We start from the raw sequence: 23,657 nt of genomic DNA, 5'->3' as shown, positions 1-23,657 counted from the left end.
CTATCTGTATTTAATTTGATATTTTTATGAAAACACGAGCACAGGTGTTCTTGGTTTTTTAACGTTTTTACCCATTTTCCAAATTCCCGTGTATAAGATTACACACATCCCCATAATATTTTTGCTATATCAGTGTAATGGAATCGGTTGCCGTACTCATTTTTCTCCAATTCCCATTAGATGCTAAGGTACTTGATGCATTCCTGAAGCTTAGTTAGCCATTATTCTTTTGTGATTCGAGGGAATGTCAAACACTGGCCACGTTAAACCAGAGACATATAACAAATAACGCCTTGGAGTAAAACTTTTAAACAAAGCCCACAAATCATATTACACATCAGCGCCAGCAGCAACACAGCAGTAAAACTAGGCTCTGCCACGCCCCCAACGCCCACCGCCTTAGAGAAGGGTAAAGTGCATAGGGACAAGCCGAAACCTCGGGAAACACATCCAAGCAACTATTTTGCACACATAAATCTGACTTATGGCACCCACTCGCACACACACACTCAGTGCGTGGGAGGCAGCTCAATGGGGGCGTGGCAGGGCCCTATACTACACATAGAGAAATAAAATGTACTTTAATAATTGTATATTCGCAAACTTTTTTATTTATTTCAAAGTAATTTTTTACAATGGGTGCTATGCTTAAATATATGTTCACGAATAATTTGTTTACCGGAAAATTTTTTTAGAATGTTTGCCATGGTTAGCTATGTGTTCTTTTTTGTGTTATAAATTTTCAACGTTATTTTGTTAGTATCAAAAATAATTATAATTAATTAAATTATAAGACAATAATAAAAAATGTACTATATTGATTTAAGCTCAGTGTACTCCATTCCGAGTGCTGCCTTGTTGATGATGAGACACTGTTAACAGACCGCGAGAGCTTTTGAAAATGAAAAATGCTGATAACTGCAACAAATCACCGACTCAACCAGACACTCGGCGTAAATTGCAAGAATGTGAGCTCGTTCATAAAAACATCATTTATGAGGGGGAGTCTTCTGGGTTAACTGCACCTTTTGTCTATGCCCGTACCCATACACCCAGCGCCAAAAAGTGGCGCCTAATGATGAATGCAATTGCCGCAATTTGCTTTTACTATTATGACCAGCGAAAACAGGAAAAGGCTTCCCAGAGGCCAAACTTTGGAGATAGGAGGGAAGATGGGGAGGAGCTCTAAAGAAGCTGTAGACTCGTAAAATAAAAAGCGTTTTTCGGTGTTTGCATTTGCCAGTTTAATGCTCCAGAGGTAATCGGGAGAATTTGACCTTTTCGCAAGGCGAAAATCGTGTTTGTTGTTATACACTAGGCTTGAATTCGATTTTTGTGGCTTTAAACAGGGTGAAAAGAGTGGGGAATCGCAGACTTTGAGCAACTAGTATTTGCCATCTTCAAAACAATCTCTCTTAGTACAAAACAGAAAACTATTTATTTCTCATTTTGGTTGATTTTGTACAAATAACTGTGAATTAACTAATATAATAAATTTGTATATATATGTATTTTTTGAAGTTGTTAAATAATAATAAGTTTCCATCCTACAATTGTATCATTACTTCTTCAATTAAAGGTACACTTGGCAGTTAATATTGCCAATGACATCTTAAATGCAAGTAATGCCTCAAAATGGCCCATATTACTGTGTGTAATGAATATACATTTTCTTACCGATAGCTATTTTCCATACTCGGGCTTCTGCATTTCCCTTTTACGGCATTTTTCTTTTGCATCCGAATGTCATTATTAAATCGCATGGCAAGGGCATTGCACATTCGAGCACTTGCGTTGTTATGTTTGGGCTTACTGTCGCTGGAATTGACAGACAAATAATACGAGGAAAAATGGTTAACCGAAAAGGAATGATATACAAAATAAAGCTGGATTTGAAATGCTGGAGAGCGAAAGACGATGATGAAGATGCGCGCGAAAAACGTGACGAGCGATTTGTGTACTGAATTTTATATTCATTTATTTTTTTTCGTAGAAGAAAACAACGTCAACAAACAAATGACAGTGAGAAATGTGCCTTCGATAAAACCGTTTGGCAAAAAAAGTTGCATTCAAAAGTTTTTAGACCCAAGGAACTTGGAATGCAATCCAAATGTCAAGCAAGATGGGATGAAGTGGGTGAAAATGTAGGGAAAATGGGCAAGAACAAGTGTGCCATATAAAATATTGTTGTATTGATAGTTTTGCAATATTGTCAGTTTGACATTTTTGACATTAATGACAGCAGAAATTCTTCCGTAAAGTTGCAGTTCAGCTGTTTCTGAGTGCGTACGCCTAACTGGCGAACAAATATTTGTCAAATAATATCTTTTTATATTTCAGATAAAAGACCGTAGAAATCTAGTATTTAGCAAACAACAATTGACTGATTTTCTGTGCTCTATCTTCTTATCTTCTAGCCCCTTTTTCACTGTCTTTCAGTGTCTGGCATTTTGCTAAATTTTTATTTGTTCCCACAGTTTGTCGTTTGGCATAAATACATCGTTAGCGGCAGTTCCAGCTTTGGCTTCAGCTTCATCTTCAGCTTAGCTCTCCAGCATCACCTCGAATGAGAGAAAGAAAAACTTGCAGGAAGCTACAGACAAAAAGCTAAACTAGAGGGAGACAAAAACTACCATCTCTAGTCGCAGTCTTAGACGCTGTCTTAGTCGTAATAGTAGTTATTGCCTTACATGCACGTTTAATGTTCTTTGGAGGCGGTGCGACAGCTAAACTAAAGAAAATTTAAGTCTTAAGAAAAGCTGGAAGAAAACTTATGCATAATCTTTGATACCCTTTTCGTGAACGAGCATAAATTAAACCAGGTTAATTTTTACTTAATGGTATTCTTTCTATGAGTTTTTACTAGCCCTTAACTAGCAGTCAGTGATTTGTTATTAGCTCATGTGAAGGCATAAGCTATAATTTTTTATGTGGCGGTCATTAATTTTAAATAGGTATTTAGGATGTTCCTGAGCCAGTTTCCTTAAATATTCAACAATTCAGTAATATTTAAAGGTATTTGATTTAAAGACAGTTTTTGAAATAAAACATAACTACACACTTGTAAATGAAATTATCAAGTGTTTTCACTTCAAGATATATTAATGTATTTTTAGTACATTTTATGTTTGAATGATGATTTTATGTTTCAATATGATCCCTAGTAGTATAAGGGTATACTTAACGTAAGCCCCTATCCCATGTGTCGTGCCTCTGTACCCCGCTTTCATCGCCCCCGCTGCACTCTACTCCCCTGAACTTAGTTGAACCCCCCTGTATCCCATTGGAATGGCAAGTGAAGTGTCTGTGAAATGGTGCACAAGTGAAAACAACAAATGGGTCGCCTTGTCGGAGCATCTCCGAAGTGGCTCCCAACTCGGGCTCACGTTTTTGTTTTTTATTTTGCCGTCGATTAGCTGGCAGTTCATGTCAATGTCTGTCCCACAGTCAAACCCCCCTACAGCGGCCATGTAAAGTTTTTCTGCACAATTGCTCATCACTTTGAGCCGCAGCTTGAGTTGTCCCGACTCCTTGAGAATGAGAAATTGTCGCCGATTGTCACTTGTGTCCCCTCTTTTTTTCCCATTTGCTCTACTTATAAATCAACTGAATTCATAATTTTTGCAGGCATCTTTTGCCGACTTTAATGAAGTTTTGCCAAAGGGGTGCGCTCAATGTTGCTCCCTATTTTAGCGCTCAGCCACTCGAAAGAGGATGTGCCTGTTTATTTATACGAAACTTTTTGTGTGCAACGCTTGGTCTTATGCTGAAATGTGTTTTCGAGTTCATTAAGCGGGCTCTGTCAGAAGAAACCGCTAAAATTCGAAATGCGAGCAGTTGAAGTTTGAAAATCAATTCAGAGATAAGATGAGAAATTCATGATGACATAAATCTTTATATATGATTTATGTTCCCAAAGTACTTAATTATAGCACATTAATTAATATATGTTTTCATGGGTAAAACAACGAAGACAATTGACAATGGCTGAGCTTAATTACCTATACAAAATTAAGCAAAACACTTTGCCATTCAAATCACTCAATAAGTCCTCGATTTATACGGCAATCTCGGCTAGAATATTCCAATAATCCGAAAAGCAAGGAATCTATTCATAACCAGCACCTCCTTGGGCATTCTCTCACAATCGGAGATGCCAAAGTCAATGCCGGAGCTAATTCGCCACGACTTATGGAGATGCAGAGAATGGAAATGGCAGGAGGAACTCGGTGGCAGGCGGACAAACGCAAACTGATTTGGCTACCACTTAATACCCACTACCTATCGAGTCCAAAAGTTCCCCCGAGGTGCTGCACGTTCCCTCGACTCTCCCATGGCCAATAAACATATTAAAGACGTGCCACAAAAGCAATTACTTAGGCCGAAAGGGAGGATGGAAGGTATGGCATGGTATGCGCAGCAGATATATGCAAATAGGCTGGCATATATGAGCAGAACCGACTAGTTTGTCAACCAATTTGAGGGGGCCCGGCTCGTGAGAATCTTTTTGTCCAATGGAAAGGAAAAGAGCCTAGTCACGCTCGAGTTTTGGCCCGAAGAGCCAGTTATCTGTGGCCACATGGGCTAAGCAGAGACAGAGACTGGTGGTGAGGAAGAATGCTTTTTGCCAGAGTCTAAGTCCAAAAAATCCAAAATCCAGCATCCAGCACCCAGAGTTCCGAGGAGCGAGCAGCGAGGGCGTGCAAATAAATCTTGGGGCAATTACCAGCCCCAGACGCCCAAAACGGGCCAAGGCTAAACGGGTTCACAAGTGTTTGGCCAGAATGCTGTGTGTGACCTTTTATGGCTGGCCTGGAGTTGTGGGCAACTACCTTTCCTTCGCTAAAGAAGCACACACATTGCATTGCCATCGACTTAGACAATTTTTAAATTGTGTTCCTCCCGCTCGACTGCGTTTGGATTTATGGTCAAAAGATCTCTGACAAGTTCTGTGCCAGGAGAGCACTTTAAAAACGCTAAACAGTTTCCAGAGAAGCGATGGCAAAATCGTACACTCGTGAAATTATGTTCTTAGAGATAGAAAATGCTCTTAATTTAAAATTAACTAACAATAACAAGAGCCATTGATATTCACAAATAACACTTTACTTTTGAGAAGTTGAGTGTTATTCCAATATAATATAAAGCTTTGTAATTTTATTAAAGTTTCTAAAGTTTTAAAGCCTTTGTATCTTCGTATTTATTCTATATTTTAGGTATTCATGAAATTGAGGACTTTGTGTGGAGTAACTTTATTTTCCACTCATTTTGTAATATTTATTTTCTTGCAATTTTTCTCCTTGTGCAGCCAAGTATTCTGTCTGATTGAAGGCACGCCAAACTATGCGGCAAAGATGTACCACTTGCTCTGCGATCTATGGGATCCAGCGATCGTCCGTTTGGCTTCGATCTCATGGTCCTGGCCATTTATTTATTTATTTGTGGCTCTTTTCATGTCGTCAACTTGTTGTGACTTTGTTTGGCATACATAATAACATGAGGAACCACAGCAAGCACTTCGAGCCTTCATTCGAGCATCCATTGGGGCCAACATAGATCACCGACTGATCATCAATTCGCTGATTCTCCTCGGCTAAATGCTTAATGTCATTGCTGTGTTGTTGCTGCTTGTCGATTGTTTGTTTGCCCGAGCCGAGCTTTATTTTGTTTGGCATGTTTTATCTGCATCTTTCATGTTCGCATGTAATTTACTCTTGACTCGCCACGATCATCAGTTTTCAGCTTCAACCGAAGCGATCTTCGGTTGATCTGCTTTCTTGTTCACTCTTTTTTTTAGCGCATTTTCCAGTTAATTAGCTTTTGACTTGTCGCTGATTTGATTTGGCTTTGATTTGCGTTGGCAGTTTCGCGTTTCTACTTTGAGTTTGACTGATCTTCTCTACTTCGCCGTCAATTGTTCATGTGGAAGGCAAAACGTGCATTTTCTTAAGTGCTTAAATGGAAATTGAAGTGGAATTAGTTGCCTAACGAGTCCGGCAATTATCGGAAGACACTAAGCCGAAGCCAAGGAGTGTGACAGAGGGCAAAAGAAATAGACCGATCAATTAGGTAATTAGAGCTATAAGTGTTCAGTACTGGTCGGTTAACTTGTGGATCGATTTTTCTCTGAGAAACATCGGAATCAGAAGTGCTTAAAGTAGCTCAAGAACTTATTGAGTAAGAGTTTCCGAGAAGGGAATAAAAATAAAACAGATCCGACAAAATAGATTGCAAAACTTTATCAAATAGGGAAAAATTCCTAGAATGCTTAAGGAGCCCCTCATTGCCATTAAAGACCAATTATTTAACTTGAACTATTTGTAAAAGTGTTATAGATTGTTAAGGCACTTTAATAAGCTTTTAGTTTACATTAATTATTTATCTTATTGTTGTCTCACTCGAAGAAACTATTTTTTGCATTCCAGTCGGCACCCAAATACAATTACTTTAGGTCAACTAGTCTCAAAAGCAAAACTGTTAGTTGTAAAACTGGAAAACACCGTTTTATCTTCTCCTCCGCATCCAGTTAACCCAAAAACGCCGCAATTTAAAGATTTATATCACCAGCCAAATCACAAAGACAAATTGCTACATTAAGCGATAACCGATCTAAGAGAAATAACAACAATTAATTCAATTTGCATTTTGTTTAAATAAACAAGTGTGCCCCAAAGAAAAAGAGCTACAAAATGTAAACGATAACAAAACAAAAATGAAATTTTTGCCATGCATATGCAAATTAAAAAGAAGAAAAAAACCAATGCAAATTGAGGCAACGAGAGGGATTGCCGATGGCGGAACCTATCAAAGCCCGAAACAAAATAGTTGTCGGCATGCGATTTTATTGACCATTTCAGATTCAATTAAGGGTAATTTAATTTCAATAATAACTAGATAGACAAGGGGGCCAGCCCCCTGAATGGTCACAAAAGACACACATGTATCTGTATCTGAGGTCGTATCTGTATCTGCTGGATATCGTCGGCATCAACATCAACATCATTGCGGTTGCTGATGATGGCTTTGAGCCGCAAGCTTTGGATTTCGGCGGAGAGTGTGTGTGCGTCTAGTTTTGGTCACAGTTACAGTTATGGGCATATTGCCAACGCTCTTGGTACACGGAAAGAAATACCCATTAAAATGTAACACTAGTTTTCTTAGCTCTCAGAATGTATCACTGTTTTACTTCCTTTTTTTCCTAATACTTAGATAAAATATTTTTCTACCTTTAAATGATATAATTTGTATTAATATAATAGTAGAACAGGCTTTAATTTTATTTTTGTATTGAAGAGTTAATTTCCTTCTTCATACTTTCAAAATCGTACGACGTAGTTAACCTATTTTTTTTCTCTGTATAATATGGTAACAGGTTTTCGGCTCTGATTTGAATGTTGCGTGTCTCATACTCGTGATGCTGCCTGCACTTTTGTTGGGAAAACGGCAATGACTTTATGTACAGACTCTTTCGGGTGGATTGTTTTGATTATAATGCTCTTAATGATACAGATTTTGTTTTTTTTTTTTTTTTTTTTGGAGGAAGTGTGTTTGAGTAGTGACTGAGCAATATATTATTAATAGAGGAAATGCTGAAGTGAGAAAGTAATTTGAACTAGAAATACTGGCGGAGGTTTTTTTATAAATTGAAAAATAAGTGAAGATGCACTAAGAAAAATAACCTATGGGAACACTAAAATTAAAATTTTTTTTTGTAGCTATTAAATTTAAAGTTTTACTTCTGTAGGGGACAAATAACCTAACATCTTCTAAATGCCTTTTAACCAATGCTATTCACCGCCGAATATATATTTATTTTGAGTCATGTTTTAAAAAGTAAATTCCATTATATACCCACATCACCTTTGAAATCAGTGACAGTTAATATTGATACATACTTCCCGCAATCACCTGTCCGACATATTTCCACACAAAGTATTTTTTCATTTCACTGCCACCAGCTCAATTTCAGCTAATTTGCTCATCACTTGAACAAACACTTCATTCGACCCACAGAAAAAATAAACCCTAAATTTGGTGGCCCCTGATATGTGACCAGGTCACTGTGGACCTGCTTTTTGTTGTGGTCAACTGGCTGCCGTTGTTGGTTTTGTATTTAATTTTCTGTTTTGGTCGCGTGCAGCGTCCACTGCTGTTGACGCTTTTTTTTTGGGCCAAAACAAAAGACGGCTCACGCAAATGTATTTCGATTTTTGTTTGTTTCGCTGCGTTTTGTTCGACATTTTGTTGGGGTTTTTTTTTTTATTTTGGCGCCAGTGCGTGTTGCATGCGTTGTTTCACTAAAACAAATTTATGTGCAGCCAACAAAAGAAGGTAAACCGACAAGAAAATTATGACAAGAAAAACAACAGCAGCAGCAGACGTGAAAATGTTTGGCTTCGGGCATTGCCAAACACACAACGCACATTGTATCTATGTTAATTAATTAACAATTAATTAGGTGCACCAACCACGACATCGACATCGACCCCGACGAATTGAATCGATGACGTCGCTAATGGTTAATGATGTTTTTTTTGAAATTTTTTCGGACCACTGTTTTTTCTTTATTTTTATTTGGGTTTGGCCCCGTTTCCCCACACATTTCGGGTTCGTTGGGTTAGCGTGCCTAACCGAAATGTTTGGCCAAGAAAAAAATGAAAGAAGGCAAAGAAGCCGCTGAAGTTGCCACCACTGCCCCTGCCACATTCATTATTTTTTTTTGTATTTTTCGAACTCATCTCGTGCGGGTGCTGCAAACCTTCCGTGTGTCGTTTTGTTATCGGTCGCGTTTATCAAATGCGAGACAGCTTTTTATTAGACAATCCCCGTTGTCCGACCCGATCCCCTTTTTTGAGGCATATAAAATTGATTAATACAGCATGATAAATATTTTCAAATTCCGTTCAATTTCTTCGATATCTTCAAACTGCCATTAAGCCCATGATCTATAGTTGTTTGATAAGTGTGTGTATGTCGAGGTGCAGCCTCCTTTGATAAACACGAATCGAAACGTATCAAAAACCATTTTTGTTGAAGCCTTTGGGTAATGGATCAATGTATGTTTTTATCTCGGGAGAAAATGACTAAAAAATTACAAAATTAAAATCTGGAAAAAATTATCAGGGTATCGGATTAATCAGACGAAAATATCATGGGAAAGTAGAAAGCGTTGAATTTTCGATTTTCTAGTAATTTATAAAGATGGATAAAGTTGACATATATATTGAATAGAAAGAAGATTGCTTTATAGAATTAAATTGCTTTTTAGTATATTTTATTTGTATAGCAAGTAATTATGAATTATTTTCTCGCAAATAATCACTGTGGACGGCCACAAACACCAAAACCAAGCATTTAATAAGTGCTAAATCTGCGTATAAATCTGCTAGTCTCGGTGCCTCACTACCTCGAAAACAAACGGTTTAGAAAAGCAGCAGAATGAGTCACAAGGGGAGTTTGCTGACCAAGCCCAAAACTGACTTCCGGCAGAAAGGAAACTTTCCCTGTCTGCAAGAAAAAAATGCTTTATATCTATCGGAAGGGTTAACAAACTTCGCGCCCAGGCAATAAAATTCAGCAGGGCGAGGCTTTTCTTCCCCGTAAATCACCCAAAGCGTAATACAAATTGCTTGCATGTCTGAGCATTTTATGACAATGGCCAACTTTTTCAGACTGTTAATTAATATCTGCGGAATGAGTTTGAAATCCCAGCGATTTGTTTGACCAAGCCCTGCTTTCTTGGTAAAAGCATTTAGAGCATAAATGACTGATTAATAATATGCTAAAAAGATATATGGTTTTATTTGCAAAGATAAGCGTATAGTTATGGGTAATAAATCAAAAAAAAAAATTTATTACAAATAAAAATACGCATGGATGGAAAAATCAGCGCATAAAATGGTTCACATTTTGATTGATAGTATGTCTGTCTGTTGAAGTGGTATCAGGAAGCTTAATTTTAATAAAATTATTTTCAATTACTCTTTTCTTTTTTGATATATGATTCTTCACTAACTTACATTAATAGTTCTAAGCTACGAAAATAAATATTTCTCTCATAAAAAGAACTAATATGAAAAACCACCGCATTGAACACAACCGATTAAGGAATCTTAATCTTAAAGGGAGACCTGAAAAAGCTTTACGTATTTTGTGGGAGTGGTGAAAATCACAGTGAGTCCACCAATAATAAAATATCATAATGCTCCAGTGAAATGATAAATGATGCAAATGATCCCAAGAAATAATTTTTTATGCTTCTTGTTTTTGTTTTTTTCCCTTGAACGGAAATCAGTCCAAAAATGCCGACATCATCGCTATCATTATCATAAACGACACAAGTCACAATAATAATAAAAAAAAGAGTTTTTTAAAGAGCTACTTAAAAGGTTTGCCAAATATTATATATCCACAAGTTCTGAGAATTAATTTCGACAAATTCCGCTACTCTAATTCTTGTGAAATCGTTTAAGGGAAATACTCTTTACTTCTTTATTTATTTATACAAAAGTTTTTGTTTATGAGGTTCGCTGACTTAAACGGAGCAAACCACTCACACAATGGTCCCAGCTGGAGGTTTTCGAGGGTGGAGAAAGGCATTTTATTCCATATGATAAATGGTGATGTACGCAAATTTGTTTATGACTGCAGGCATTCTAATTGATGACCGTGTATGAGAGTACACAACATTTTCCTTTTCAATTTCAGCTGAGAACTTTTACGTTAATCGTTCCAAGTTACAAGTTTTACACAATGTTTTCTCATCATGAAGGTGGTAAGCCCGCTTTAACCTAGTTGCCCAAGTCGTTAAGATTTCTTTCTGTTTTTTATAGCATTGTAAAATCATCCCTAATGACCCAATTCGGTTAGCAAATTAAACCACAGGATTCATGCTGATTTACACACGAAGACTCCTCCCTTTCCTACCTTTTTCAGCTTTAGCTCTAACTATGACCATAAAAAAGCCGCAAGAACGAGGCATAAAAATGGCCAAGGGGCAGCTCGAAGGAAATAAATCAATATTTAAATTTTATTAGCCACGTTCAACGGGGCGTATGTGCCATGTTATAATCATCAACATCATCAGCAAACGTCGGGCGCTTGTGCACGGCAATTGTAATTAATTGTTAATGTGGCTACATAAATATATATAATTTGCTTATTTTGTGCAGCAAATATTTGCTTTACCACTAATTTACACACATCACTGACCATGCGGGACCCAAAGAGTTAACGCCACAGGCCACAAGCAACGGCTTTAATGTATTTTTTAAATTTATAATGACAGGGGAAGCCATAATGTTAATAAACGAAAATTCTCTGAGGGCTTGTTAAGTTATGGAAAAAGGTGGAGATTGAATGAAGTCAATGAAAAAATTATTAATGAAATATTTAACATTTGTAATGATAAATAAATTCGTCATGGGGGAATAAATGCTTTTAAACTTTTATTTTATACTGTTAACTTTTTTAGTTTTGGTATTTAAAAAAAAATTAAATTTTACGTACTCATTAAAAAAAAACATTTACATAAATCTATGTTAAATATGACTTATTTAATTCTTTAAATTATGACAATTTGTCAAACTCTAAAATCCCTGTCAATCCCCACATTTTTTATATAAGTACTATCTTTAGTTTTATTGACAAATTACTTTATCAAATGCCGAGCTGGAGGGGAAAAAATATATAGAAAAATAGTTTTTCTTTCGCTTAAGCATTTGCTGGTATTGAAAGGGGAAGAAGAGTGTGGAGTGCTCGATTCTCGATGGGCGGCAAAAGATAATGATTGTCTAGCTTGGATGCCTGCTCAAGTGATGTGGTGGAAATGGGGGGTAAATGGCACTCATACATAATGATTATGGGGCCACTTTTCTCATAAAAATTCAAGCGGCAGCCCCACGATAATGATGCTGATGGAGGGATGGAATGGGATGCGAAATGCTACTGATGATGTCAAAACAAGCAACAAATTGGGTTCGACTAGCAAACACTTGTCATGAATTGAATCATTGATATTTTTCCTGATTACGCTCCACATCATAATCATTATACTTTATTATAGTAAACTTTTGGTTTTGTTTTATCAGCGAGGAAACAAACATATAACAACACACAAGCGCTCGTCTAACAAAGGCAAATAGTCTGGGGGAAAATTCAGGAGATTCCCCCACTATCTAGCTGATTTTCTTGGCATTTTAACAAGAGTTGAATATTGCCTTTAAAATGAGATGCCTGCCAAACTTTCCGCCTTCTCAATCCTTTCCCAGACTTTCCTCGCCAGTCTTCAAAGGAGATTCGCTTTAATTCACTTTAATTTTATTAAACTAATTCAAGTGGCTCAAACTGAAAAGAGACAGATTTGAGAGCAAATTGGATTAATTTAAGTAATTGGGGAAGTTAGGATTCAGATAAGTTTTAATTGAAAATGGTTAGCTTAAGCTAATTTAAATTTTTAACCAAATATTGCTGTTAAATCTAACAATATTTTTATATAAATAAAATTGGAGGCCTTAAATTTTATGACTATAAAATTGGAGGCCTTAAATTTTATGACTAAGAACATCGTCATAATAAACCCAACAATTTTCGGACTGACAATATTAAAGCAATATAAAATACTTTGGTTTTAGCCTAGATATATATATGCTGTTAAATTTGAATAAGCTTTTAGTGAAACCAAAAAAGTATAAATTTCTAAACGAATGGCCTTTTGCATCAGCAGTGTCCAGACTTAATCCACACTCACCCATTTATAGCCTACTAAATTATCCGTCCAAAATAAACCAAATAGAAATAAAGCATTTTTAATGCATTTTCCTTAGTTCAAATGTATTCCTCTGAACAGTAATCCACAAAATTAAACCAATAATTTTTAAATGTTTTTATTTTCATCACTATTTAATAGCCTGGCACAATCAATTGGCTGTTTAACTTTCGCCATTAATTTAATATTAGTTTCCATTCGATGCCAGTTTGGCTTTGAACATTTTATTCCGCAAGCTGACCGCACGGGATTCGATTCAATTTACCCACACCGAGCGGACAATGCAATATGTTTATCAGTTTATTGATTTTCGAGGGTACAAACAAACAAACTCCCCTTGTGGAACCCATGTGTATCCATACACATGTGCAGCCGAATACTGGGAGCTGAGGGAGAACTGGCCAAGACTTATGTCAAATGGCACAAGATCAAATATCCTGTGGCTAAAATGCGATTCAGTGATAAATGGGACGCACATGCGACAAAGGGGGAGTAAACACAAACAAAGTCGGAGCAGTGGGGCCAAAGGTTAGCAAATGGGGTCGTTAGAATGCATACACACCCATCAATATGGTCACCATTTCCCCGGGAAAACTCCTCCATTAGTCCAATTCTTTGGCTAGGATTCTCTCCACAGGTTCATGTTCGAGTTTGCGGTCGAAATTAAATTGCAATTTCCAACTTCCTTGGCCATTTTCATTTTTATGGCATTGGCACTGCAGCAGCCCCTTGTGAAAGCTTTGTTCGCAACTGCAGCTACGTGCAAAGTGCCGGTTTGAAACCGAAAACAAAAAGGAATAAGTTGGAGGGGAAATAGTTTTTTTTTTTCACATCTAAATGGATAAATGGAATGTCCGGGTATCGATGGCTTCAGCTTGATACTCGAGTGTTCTCGGTTACCGTTGCGCTTAATGCATTTGATTTGCACTCGGTTGTGTCTCTTTCGTCCATCTTTTTCTCTACCTGTCCACTTGTCAGTTTTTTCATTACACAAACTCTCCCGCAAGGGAAAATAGGGTATTATTTCTTACCCTACATTTACTCGGTTTTATAAACTTTTTCCAACATAAATTAGCTAAGCGTCGTGGTATTGTTGTTTATTAAATCTTGTCTATTTAATTATTTTTTAATATTAATTTAATTGGTAATATGTCGTTTTCAGGTTGAAAACTTTTGAAAAGCAGCAAAGTATTAGATAATTTGTTATATACCAGAACATAAATTTTCCTCCATCTTAGTAAGGGCATTAAAAGCCCATACTCTTTGCTAACTTTCTCTTCCTGTGTACTTCCCTCTTTTTTTAAGAAATTTTGTAACTTAACTAGGGTTTTATTCATTTAGCAATGTCAACAGTTGGCTGACCAGAGGCGTCGCCTTTGTTCATCTCTGTTCGAATGCCCGAATGAATGAGCGAATGCCCGACTGACTAACTGAGTGATTGAATGGAAGAGCGTTTGGGTTTGGGTTCGTGTCAAGTGTCGCAGGCAGCGGAAATCCAAAACCCTGTCACTTCGCTCACGCTGACTACTGACTTCTGACTTCTGACTACTGACCAACAAACTAACTGAGTGACTGAAATGAATGGAAAAATGGGCGTGCGAAATCTGTGAGCAGAGAAAAATGATACCATCCAAACTAACTGAAATGGAATTGATAAATGATGAGGCGAATGTTGCAGGAGAATTCAAGATACTGCTGTCCATCAATTGTTGGCAAGACAAAAGGCACGATGCATTCATTAAATATTTACTGCCGGCTACTAATTGCAATCGGGATAAGAGTTTTACACATATCCACAAAGCAATAGGATTAAGTGTGTCTTTTTAAAATTTAATTGTCCTATTTAATGAATATTCATTACCTTAATATTTGATTATGTAAAATGTTACTCAATGGATTAAGTTGAGTGTTTTTTAATGGATTTATTTGGAAAAAAATATGAATATTATGTATAATTTTCTATAAGAAAAATATGGAAAAAAGCCAGCTATAAGTACTTCTTTTTTGTCCACAACTGTTTGTGATACATACATATGTTCTTCTTATGAACCCCACTTGACTTTGAACAGCACCCGGGCCTGCAATTAATTTCACTTTCAATTTACTTTTAATTTCCCCATTTAACGGCCAATGTGTTGGGCGAGTTTAGAGGAAGTCCAATGCAAATTAATTTTAATTACCGTCATTTAGATAATCAAATGAACTTGACCAGAAAATGGCCGGCACCCGAAATGAAAAATTAAGCTCTGCCAACCCTCAAGTGAACTTAAAGTGTAGATGGAAATATTAAATTCAAGCTGCTTGTAAGCTGCGACTACATTAGAAATCAATTAGGGCCTGCTCAATTATTTAGAACTCATTTGGAATCGGCAACTTCCGCTCTGAACTTTCAATCCCAGCAGCTGCTTAGCCTTTTTTCCACTCTCAGCTAAGCCCATAAACTCAATAAATTATTTGGCTACACATTTTTTTTTAAATTTAATGTTGTCGATATAATTAAGGGCATTTTGCTTTGGCTTTTAAATTTATGCAAAGTAAACAAATGAAATGCAAAACTTTTGCAGGAAGCGTTTAAATCCACTTAAATAAATCCCCAGCGCTCCATTCTCTTGCCCTCCATATAGATTGAATATAATAAACTCTGGAAACTTTTGGCTAATGCCTGGGTTTTCCTCCGCTTTACTCATATTGCGGGGGTAGGAAAAGTTTTCCGCAAGTGAAGGGGAAAAACAATAAACGTTTAAGTGGCCGCTTTTGTGTTTCCTATCTTTTTTTATATAAAATGTTGGCAATTTGCACCGCCAAAAGTTATTAATTATTAATTCACTTGTATTTCTTAGTCGTCTCGAGTTCGTAGCCATAAAAGCTTGGCAAATAGTTTTTGCACTGCACTTTACATATATTGAACTATCCCCTTCATGTGTCTGTGTCTGTGGCTCAAACAACAATTTTATTGCTTGTAGGGTTGCTCTTGCTCTGGTCTCCTTGGCATGTTCAAGTCAATCCTAGTTAATGCTTGTTATTGCTTTGTTGTTCCGCAACTGAAAGTCCCATCCTGTGTCTGGTTCCCATCCTGTTTGCCCCTCCCCGTATTGACCAGTTGACTTTTTCACAGATTTTTAGCTTTTGGCCTTTCGGCTTAGAACCTATCAACCATGTCCTTGGCATTTAAAAGTTGTGTGCACTGGCTTTTGGCATTGACAAGAATTGATGCAATTCCAATAAGGATCAATGACAGGGAATAAAACATTAAAGTGAATATTGTTTGGGCAAACAAAAAATGTGCCAAGAAATTACAAAAATGTAATAACTTTAACTGTATTTTGGGAATTAAACACTTACAATTACAAAAAAGACTTTAATAGATCAAAGCAACGTATTTTTATCATTACTAAGATTATAACATTTGCATCAAAACTATTGTTGCTTAATATTTATTAACTATTCATTTTTTTCAGTTTAAACAAAGTTTGGAATATACTTGTCAATGTGCTGACTATTAGATAACCCTTTTCGTAAGCTACTTGTAGGTATGTAAACTTAATTATTAAAACTATTTTTTAAAAAGTTTACTGTTGCATTATGAATCGCTAAATTGTGTAATTTAATTATTATTTTGGCTAATAAGAAATTTGAACATTGGAATAATTAATTACGATATTGCTTTATTATTTATTTTTATTACAGCAGTTTTTTTTAATTAGTTTAGTTGCAACTAGTAACAAATATAAAACAACTTAAATTGTATTATGCTTCACAAAATGGAAACTTATATCTAGCATAAATGAATAAACTCCTTTTTCCTCGGTCTAGTGGAAATATAAAATTCAAATCATTTATGAACTAACAGGCAAACAAAAAGCACTTGAATAAAAAGAGAATGTGAATGACAATCGACCAACGAAATGTATTCAGTGAACCAACGCCCAACAATAACATTTCAAATTGTTTATGGCCAATTCAAAATTTATTGAGCAATATTGCAATGGGCTTATGTTTCGCCGCAAAAACTAATTGCAAAATCGCAAAAAGACGAGGGACTAAATTAAAATGGTTAAAAAAACGAAACGAGGAAGTGGAAGAACTTCTGTTGTTGGACGCAAATGAAATGCAGACACATAAATTACCAACAGACCTAACGGGACGTGCGCATTGTCTGACATTGAAAACAGCAAAAAGTTGGCAAAATAAAAATATATGGGGGTAGAATCGTGCTCAAGTGTCTCAGCTCTAATTTATTTGGTGTATTTTGGTCCACTCCAATGGGGTTCTTGCATGCGTCGGTCGCGTCTGAAAGCTAAACTAAAACAGACCCTGGACAAAAGATGTGGACAGAGCTTAATTAGCAGAGTGAACCAGACACTTGAAACTTTCGGCTCTGGGTGGTCCGAAAGCCTCTGCAAATGCCATCAAGAACTCATTTCCGGCTGTGCGAAAGGCAAGTGAATCTTCCCACAGGATCGCCTGGAACTGCAACAAATTTGCAGCCATTAAATTATTAAATGGAGCGCAAATAAAACGCAGAGAAAAGGGAAAACAACTTCTTCCTGCCTAATCAAAAGTTGCCAACCCCAAACCGCAGTTCTCATCACTTGATTTTAGTGTTGTCAACTAACATATTAAAATATTAAAGAATATTTGATTTTACAATAACATATTGAATAAAAGTCTTCCTCTTTTTTTTTAAAGGATTATAAAATAATTTTTATCTGTACCGTTTACTGACGAACAATGTGGTTTTTATGGTTTGTCCCTTATAAATCGATTTTCTGCAGTCCTTATATAAATAAAGGTTAATTTTGCAATAATATAAAAAGGTCATAGTCAGTTCCTGAAAAGATATTAGCTTACTTCTTTCAAATACCTTTTGGCCCTTGAAAAAAGCTAGATTCAGCTAGAAAATAACTCAGTTGGCAACCCTGTTTATTTTCCTAGTTTTTCTGTATTTTCCCAATCTCTTTTTCCCCTCGAATTATGAGTGCTGTGTTGCTGCTGATTAACCTTGCCAGGATTTTTCAACGACAGTCCGGCAGCAAAATGTATCTGTAACTGCGAGTCTGCATTTCGTATTTGCTTCTGCATGTGGGTGCCCCTACATTAGCTAGTTCTTCTGCCAGCTCGTTCATTCTAATTGAGTTTATGAAGCCTATGACGTGAGGGGTTGAAAAAAGACTCACTCGCAACTCCCGGTTCCTTAGGTTTTTGCAGTTACCTCTCACTTGTCGGTCAAATTGATGCATGGCATTTTAATACAATGCCAACAGGAAAATGAAGATTAACTTGTTGTTGGGAAAAAAGGGAACTGAAAATTGGTTGACAGCAATGTGAAAATGCCTATGGCTTAAGGTGCGGTGCTGAGTGCGAAAAGCTGTATGGAAAGCTCAGCTTTGCATTGGGCTTACACCCAGGCCTGACTTATAAGTCCTTTGTCAACACTTGATGGAAAAAAAGGTAGACTGCTAACATACATAGGTGGAAAAAATGGCTTACATTTTTTTTTTGGCATTTTTAATTTTTTAGACCCTGTCTTTCAGCTGTTAATGACTTGAATTGTGAGTCGAATTAAATTGTATTGATTCTTAAATTAAAGTTCTTAAATATTTTCTTGCAAATAAAAAACACATCTGCTTGTTTCTTCGCAAACTTTATTCCAACTTTACCAACTTAAGTGTCTGGCTCTTAAGCAAAACCAATTTGATTACCATTTATATATAATGCGCCATAATGTAATATGATGTGTAAACAATAAGCCTGGCATTAGGCCGAATACGCTTTCCACTTTCCCCACCCAAATCGAAGCTCGGGAAAACTTTGACTAAGCCGCAATACAAACTCAAGATGCCGGCCAGAGATGAAAATCAATTTCCACAACTAAACTGAATTTTGCCAAGAGATGGCCACAATACGATTCGAATTCCGACGAGCAAGAGACTCATCGTTAGAAGTCGAGTTAGAACGAAGAGGAAAAAGACTTCTTCCTGTTTGGTTGGGTTTGCTTTCTGTCGATTTTTTTTAATATATTTCCCATGCCTTTGTTGCATTGGAAAAAGTTTATCGCAGAGCAAAAATCTATTAAGAAAGTTTTGCCACAACGCAGCAGTTTGGTTATGGTTTTTGTTTTCTTGGCTCACTCACTCGCGCTAGAAAACTGTAGAAGTTGCACTTGGCTTTATGAGTAAGTTGTGCTCTGGATTTGGGATCTGGTCCGGTGTTTGTGGATAAGTGTTAGCGATAGGCCAACGAAACCTCGGGTACAACACTTCGGGATCCCCGGGACTCCACTTGGCCTGAAGTTCAGTCGGCTGGGCTGCTGCCAAGTTGCCAAATTAGTTTTCCATTGTGCATTGACATAATTTTCCCTCGAGCATGTTGCTCGCAATTTGTTTTCATCATTTTCCCGCAGGCATTCGCACAGCGCGCTATTGAGTTTTAATTAACAAAGTTGCCGGAGACAAAAGGCGCTTTGTAGTTATAATTTAATTTGCACATTTCTAAAACGCTATTACGCTACTTGCCGAATCCTTCATCAATGCCACCAATATCAACTGTTGGTATTTGTTGGTGTCGTTCCTAATAGACCCCTAAAAATCGAGCATGCATCTTTGGAATTGAAAACGTCTGTGTGGTGGTGCCCCTGAATGTCTGGGGAAAGTGCTTTGAGAAATTGCTTAATGCGCTCACAGCATGGGGGAAAAATACCGGGGAAATAAAAGCACCAAATAAATGGCAAGGAAAACTTTAGATATTGCATTGCTTTTATTTGGATTTCTTTAAAGTTTTTCTCACTCGTTTTTATATCCCACGCTTCCTGTGCAGAAGCTTCTGCTGATGCGTGTAAACTTTGGCATTTGCGCAAAATTTAGCAGACAAGCTGGAGGGGAAAATGGAAAAAGGATGAGACAGAGTGCAAACCTTGAACTCGGCTTCAGAAAAGACAGCTTCAGAGTTCCACAAATTTTATGATATTTTTATATGCTCTAGAAGCGAAAAGAAATGACGCATGGGGTGAACTTGTCGTAATTCCGTCCCAAATTAGGTGAATAAAAACTGGTTTTATGTTCCACATATTTACTTTTCACTTAAACAAATTCATTAAAATCAAAAGTGTATGATGGCATTTGTAAGCTTTCCTGAATTTAAAGTGTGTTTATTGACGTTACCAATTTTATTAAAGCTACCGAAAAGTCTAAAACAAAATATCTCATTTAAAATGACTAGTTTTCTATAAATTTGCATATATAATTCTAATTGATAAGCATAATTCCGATTTTTTTTATTTATTTATCTGCGAGCGTTGAATTTTATGATTAAAAGCATTAAGTAAGTTACCTCAAAGGGAATCTGATATTCGGGACACCTATGCGTTTTAGATTTTAGCTGCCATTTTTACTAATAGCTGCTTATTTATCCAGATACTTTGACAGCTAACAAGGGCTCCAAGTCCGGAAGCTTTAAAGAACATAAACAATCGAATAAAATACTTTAAAGAAGAATTTATATTAATAAGTAACGAGTGTAGCATTAACAAAATGTGACATCGAATTATGACACTTGAGCCACCAAAATTGTTGGCCAAATGGGGAAGTAGCCAAGATCTGGTTTGAATTCCCCTACTCAAATCCAGGACAGGGGTGTAAGGAAATTGCAGGACATGTACGTGACTTGGTTCGAGTGTTAAGCCACAAAAACGGGCGAAGAAGTGCGGTAAGAACAGAAGGATGTCTGCATGTCTTCGGTCAGTGATGTCCACTTTAATATAGCCATATCTATTTTTAAATATCAACAATAAAATTACAAAGTCAATAAAGGAGGAAGGTGCTTACTTAATGTTGCATTTTAAAATTTGCTTGTTTTTTAGAACTAACTTTTAAAAATTACTCGATTGGAAACGTTTATTGATTCATTGATAGAATGCTCGATTTTGTTTTTTATGAACCTTTTTTTTGGTAGCCGAATAAGGCTTTTAGATATTTATAAGCTAATTTCCTTGTCCTCCAGTGAGCATCACTGTCTCCCGCCTTTTCTCGCTCCTTCGAGTGGTTGTTTGGTCCCTCGCCGTTTGTTTGCCCGTCGTAGAGTGTTCAGCTGATGACGGTTCCTGCCTGCCTGCCTGGTTTTCTGGGTGTTGAGCGAGGTCCTTAGCGATGAGACGAGATACGGCACATGCCAGACGCCGGCGTTGGACTGGTCAGAAATGTGTCTCAACGGGTAACAGGGCCAGACATCATGGGCGAACCAAAAGTGCGGGGGTTAATACGGCTGCGAGTTGTTTTCGCAAAGGAAGTTAAATGTTTTAATGCAAAGTTGAAATGTTGCAGACACACAGAATGACAAGTGAGATGCAAGCAAAAGTCGGAACACAATGAATAATTAAATGATAAACAAATCTAACCAAGAATGTAATAAAAGTATCAGATTATCTTCTCAACAGCTAGAATATCAGTTGGAAAAAGAAAGCAATTAGTCAATCATATAAAATGCAAATATGTTTTTACATAATATTTTATTTTTATATTTTGAATAGCATAATAAACGCATTGCGTTTAAAAATGTTGTAAAAAAATTTCTCACTAATTTTACCTTTACCGCGCTAAGAATAACGCTATTCCGAACTAGTTGCAACTTTTGAAAACTTTTCACCGGCATTTCCTCCCTCAATTTTCCCCTTGAACAGCTTTAAGATCTTTTTTATGAAGTCTCCCACGCGTTATAATTGCCTCTTCCCTCATTTGTCGTTGAGAGAACGTAAATTAGTGATAATTTCATTGATATCGACACATATCAAGTGTCAGGGAGTGCCCGGGCAGGTCCTTCGATGACTAATGAAGCGCTGACAAATGAAACAAATGTCACAACAGAGCGATAAATGAAACGCACTAAACTGGAATTGTTGCGACATAAAAATGCACTAAAAAGAGCGGAACAAAGAAGTGGCAGATGTTGACGAAAGACAAACTACTGCAGCATTGATCATTGAGTTTGAGTTTTGTTTCGGGGTTCCTGATCCCAGACCCTATAATTATATTTAAAGCCGCAACCGCACAAAAAGATGCTGGTCCGCCCAGGCAATATAATGTCATCATCATTACAAACCCGGACATGTTTCCCATATGGATGAGCGGGATTAAGAACTTTCTGATAAAGTCAAAACAATAAAAATTAAAAAAAAAAGCCAGAGCGTGTGCGCATGCGTGGCCTCTGTCATTTTACAATGCCCATTCCCACCGAGAGGTCAACTGATCCAAACGAAATTGAACCTTTTATGAGGGCGAAGGCGTCTCATTTTTGTCTGCCCATATGCTCTTCTTTGTTTTTCAAAAATTTTCCAGGGGAATAACTCATAAAGCAAACATGTGCCGGCAATGTGTGGCCAAATGTTGGAACAGCAAAAAGGAAGTGATGAGCTGAGGAGGATATCTCCGCCAAGAGACACGAGACAACTTGAGACCCTTTTAATTGGTGCGAGGTGCGATGCGGTTCGCATCCATTCCGATACAATCCAATCAATTCTTATCGAACACGCGATGCAATCAGGAGTGAAAAGCAACTATATGCCGATGCCGCCTCTCGCCTCGATTTATGGAATTTTAATGACCGAAATTATGCCGAAGGAAAGCAAAAAGTATCGCACAAGAGTCAACAAGAGTGGCAAAAAAGTCCGATGCTGATGGTATGAGACCCCAGTCAATGTAAACATTTTCGGTTAGATTTTTTGTTTATTTTATTTGCCCTTGCTCTAATAAAAAAAAAACGACCGAACGCGCTATGAATATGAAATTTGGTGAAAATATTCAGCATAGCGCCTCTAAATATGAATACAAAAGTATAAAAAAGAAATTGTGAGAAAATGAAAATTTGATGAATTTTGCTGAGTTCCGTTTCAGAAAAGTGTATTATTTTGGGAGCAGGCTGGACAACTTTTTTGCCTTAAATAAATATAAAAGTGTCTAGACGAGGATTTATGTTCAGAAACGGAGACTAATCCGTTGGGAATACAGTTGGTTCAAGACCTTTTAAATTTAAATACATTTTTTGACTTTGTTAAAGATTTAAAATAATTTAAATATGAATTTTTATAAACAGAAAGGGTGAAAACAAATTTCCTGTAAATAGTAATTTAAATTCTCCTTGGCTCAAATTTTTAACGCACTTTTCGTGTAAGCGATCCAACCGCTGAGCTTTCATTGTAAGCCCCTTTCCGCTCACCTGAAGCCACCTGTCAACGGCATCGTCAACAAAATCACCATCATCATTATTATCAACACTTCCCACCATCTTTTCGAGCTTTTCAAGTTGTCGTTTTAAATCCGACTCTGCTGCTTAATTAATTGGCCTTCTTTTTGAATTTGAAATTAAAACTGCCTTTACCCTGTCCATTTGGTTTTCCCTTTTCCCTTAGTTTTCCCGCCCATTTTCCCGACCATTTTCTTTCGCCCTTCCCCACTTTCACCCCCTCTTTCACGCCTTACTGCCTGCTTAATTACGGAAATTCGTGGGGCCACCTAATCCGGGGTTTCTTACCACCCGAAGAATTGCATTTGCCAAATGTCTGCAAAATTGTGAACCCCCTTTCTCGCTCTCTCTCTCATCTGCTCTCTCTTTTCTTTTTTTTATTTTTGTTGTGTATTATTTGGTAGGGGCTGTGTTCCGTTTTCGTTACGTTCCGCGACCGCTCCTTGGATATAATATCTCAAAGGTTCCACTCAGAATTCCGTTTGCTGGCTTCGCGTTCGGTGTGTTTTTGAAATTGTAGCTCCGCATTTGGTTGTATTCAATTCCAATTGGAAACGCGTAACGGTAACTTGAAGAACTTTCTTTGTATAGGTGCGCGTGTGAGTGTGTGTTTGTAATTTGTTCTTTGTGTTTGTAGTTTTCCCATAGAGTTGTAAAC

The 23,657-nt window shown here is 37.0% G+C and overlaps 2 protein-coding genes across 3 annotated transcripts in view; one reads left to right on the top strand and one right to left on the bottom strand.

Annotated features, from left to right (window-relative positions):
• Positions 1 to 23,657, top strand: part of LOC108138735 (neural-cadherin) — a 128,464-nt gene that overhangs the window by 1,100 nt on the left and 103,707 nt on the right. Inside the window, exon 2 of one of the 2 annotated variants that reach the window (XM_017261116.2) lies at positions 16,225 to 16,296. The exons of the other annotated variant lie outside the window; for it this stretch is intronic. The gene's annotated coding sequence lies outside the window, so the exon portion shown is untranslated. The remainder of the gene's footprint in view (positions 1 to 16,224; positions 16,297 to 23,657) is intronic. 2 annotated transcript variants of the gene reach the window in all.
• The window catches only part of LOC108138865 (mucin-5AC), a 137,465-nt gene that overhangs the window by 80,737 nt on the left and 33,071 nt on the right, over positions 1 to 23,657 (bottom strand). The window contains 1 exon segment of the mRNA XM_041710622.1: positions 1,678 to 1,818. The gene's annotated coding sequence lies outside the window, so the exon portion shown is untranslated.

Source organism: Drosophila elegans, unplaced genomic scaffold (assembly GCF_018152505.1).
Source record: "Drosophila elegans isolate 14027-0461.03 unplaced genomic scaffold, ASM1815250v1 contig_814, whole genome shotgun sequence".
Taxonomy (NCBI): domain Eukaryota; kingdom Metazoa; phylum Arthropoda; class Insecta; order Diptera; family Drosophilidae; genus Drosophila; species Drosophila elegans.
This window is presented reverse-complemented; position numbering and strand designations above follow the sequence as displayed.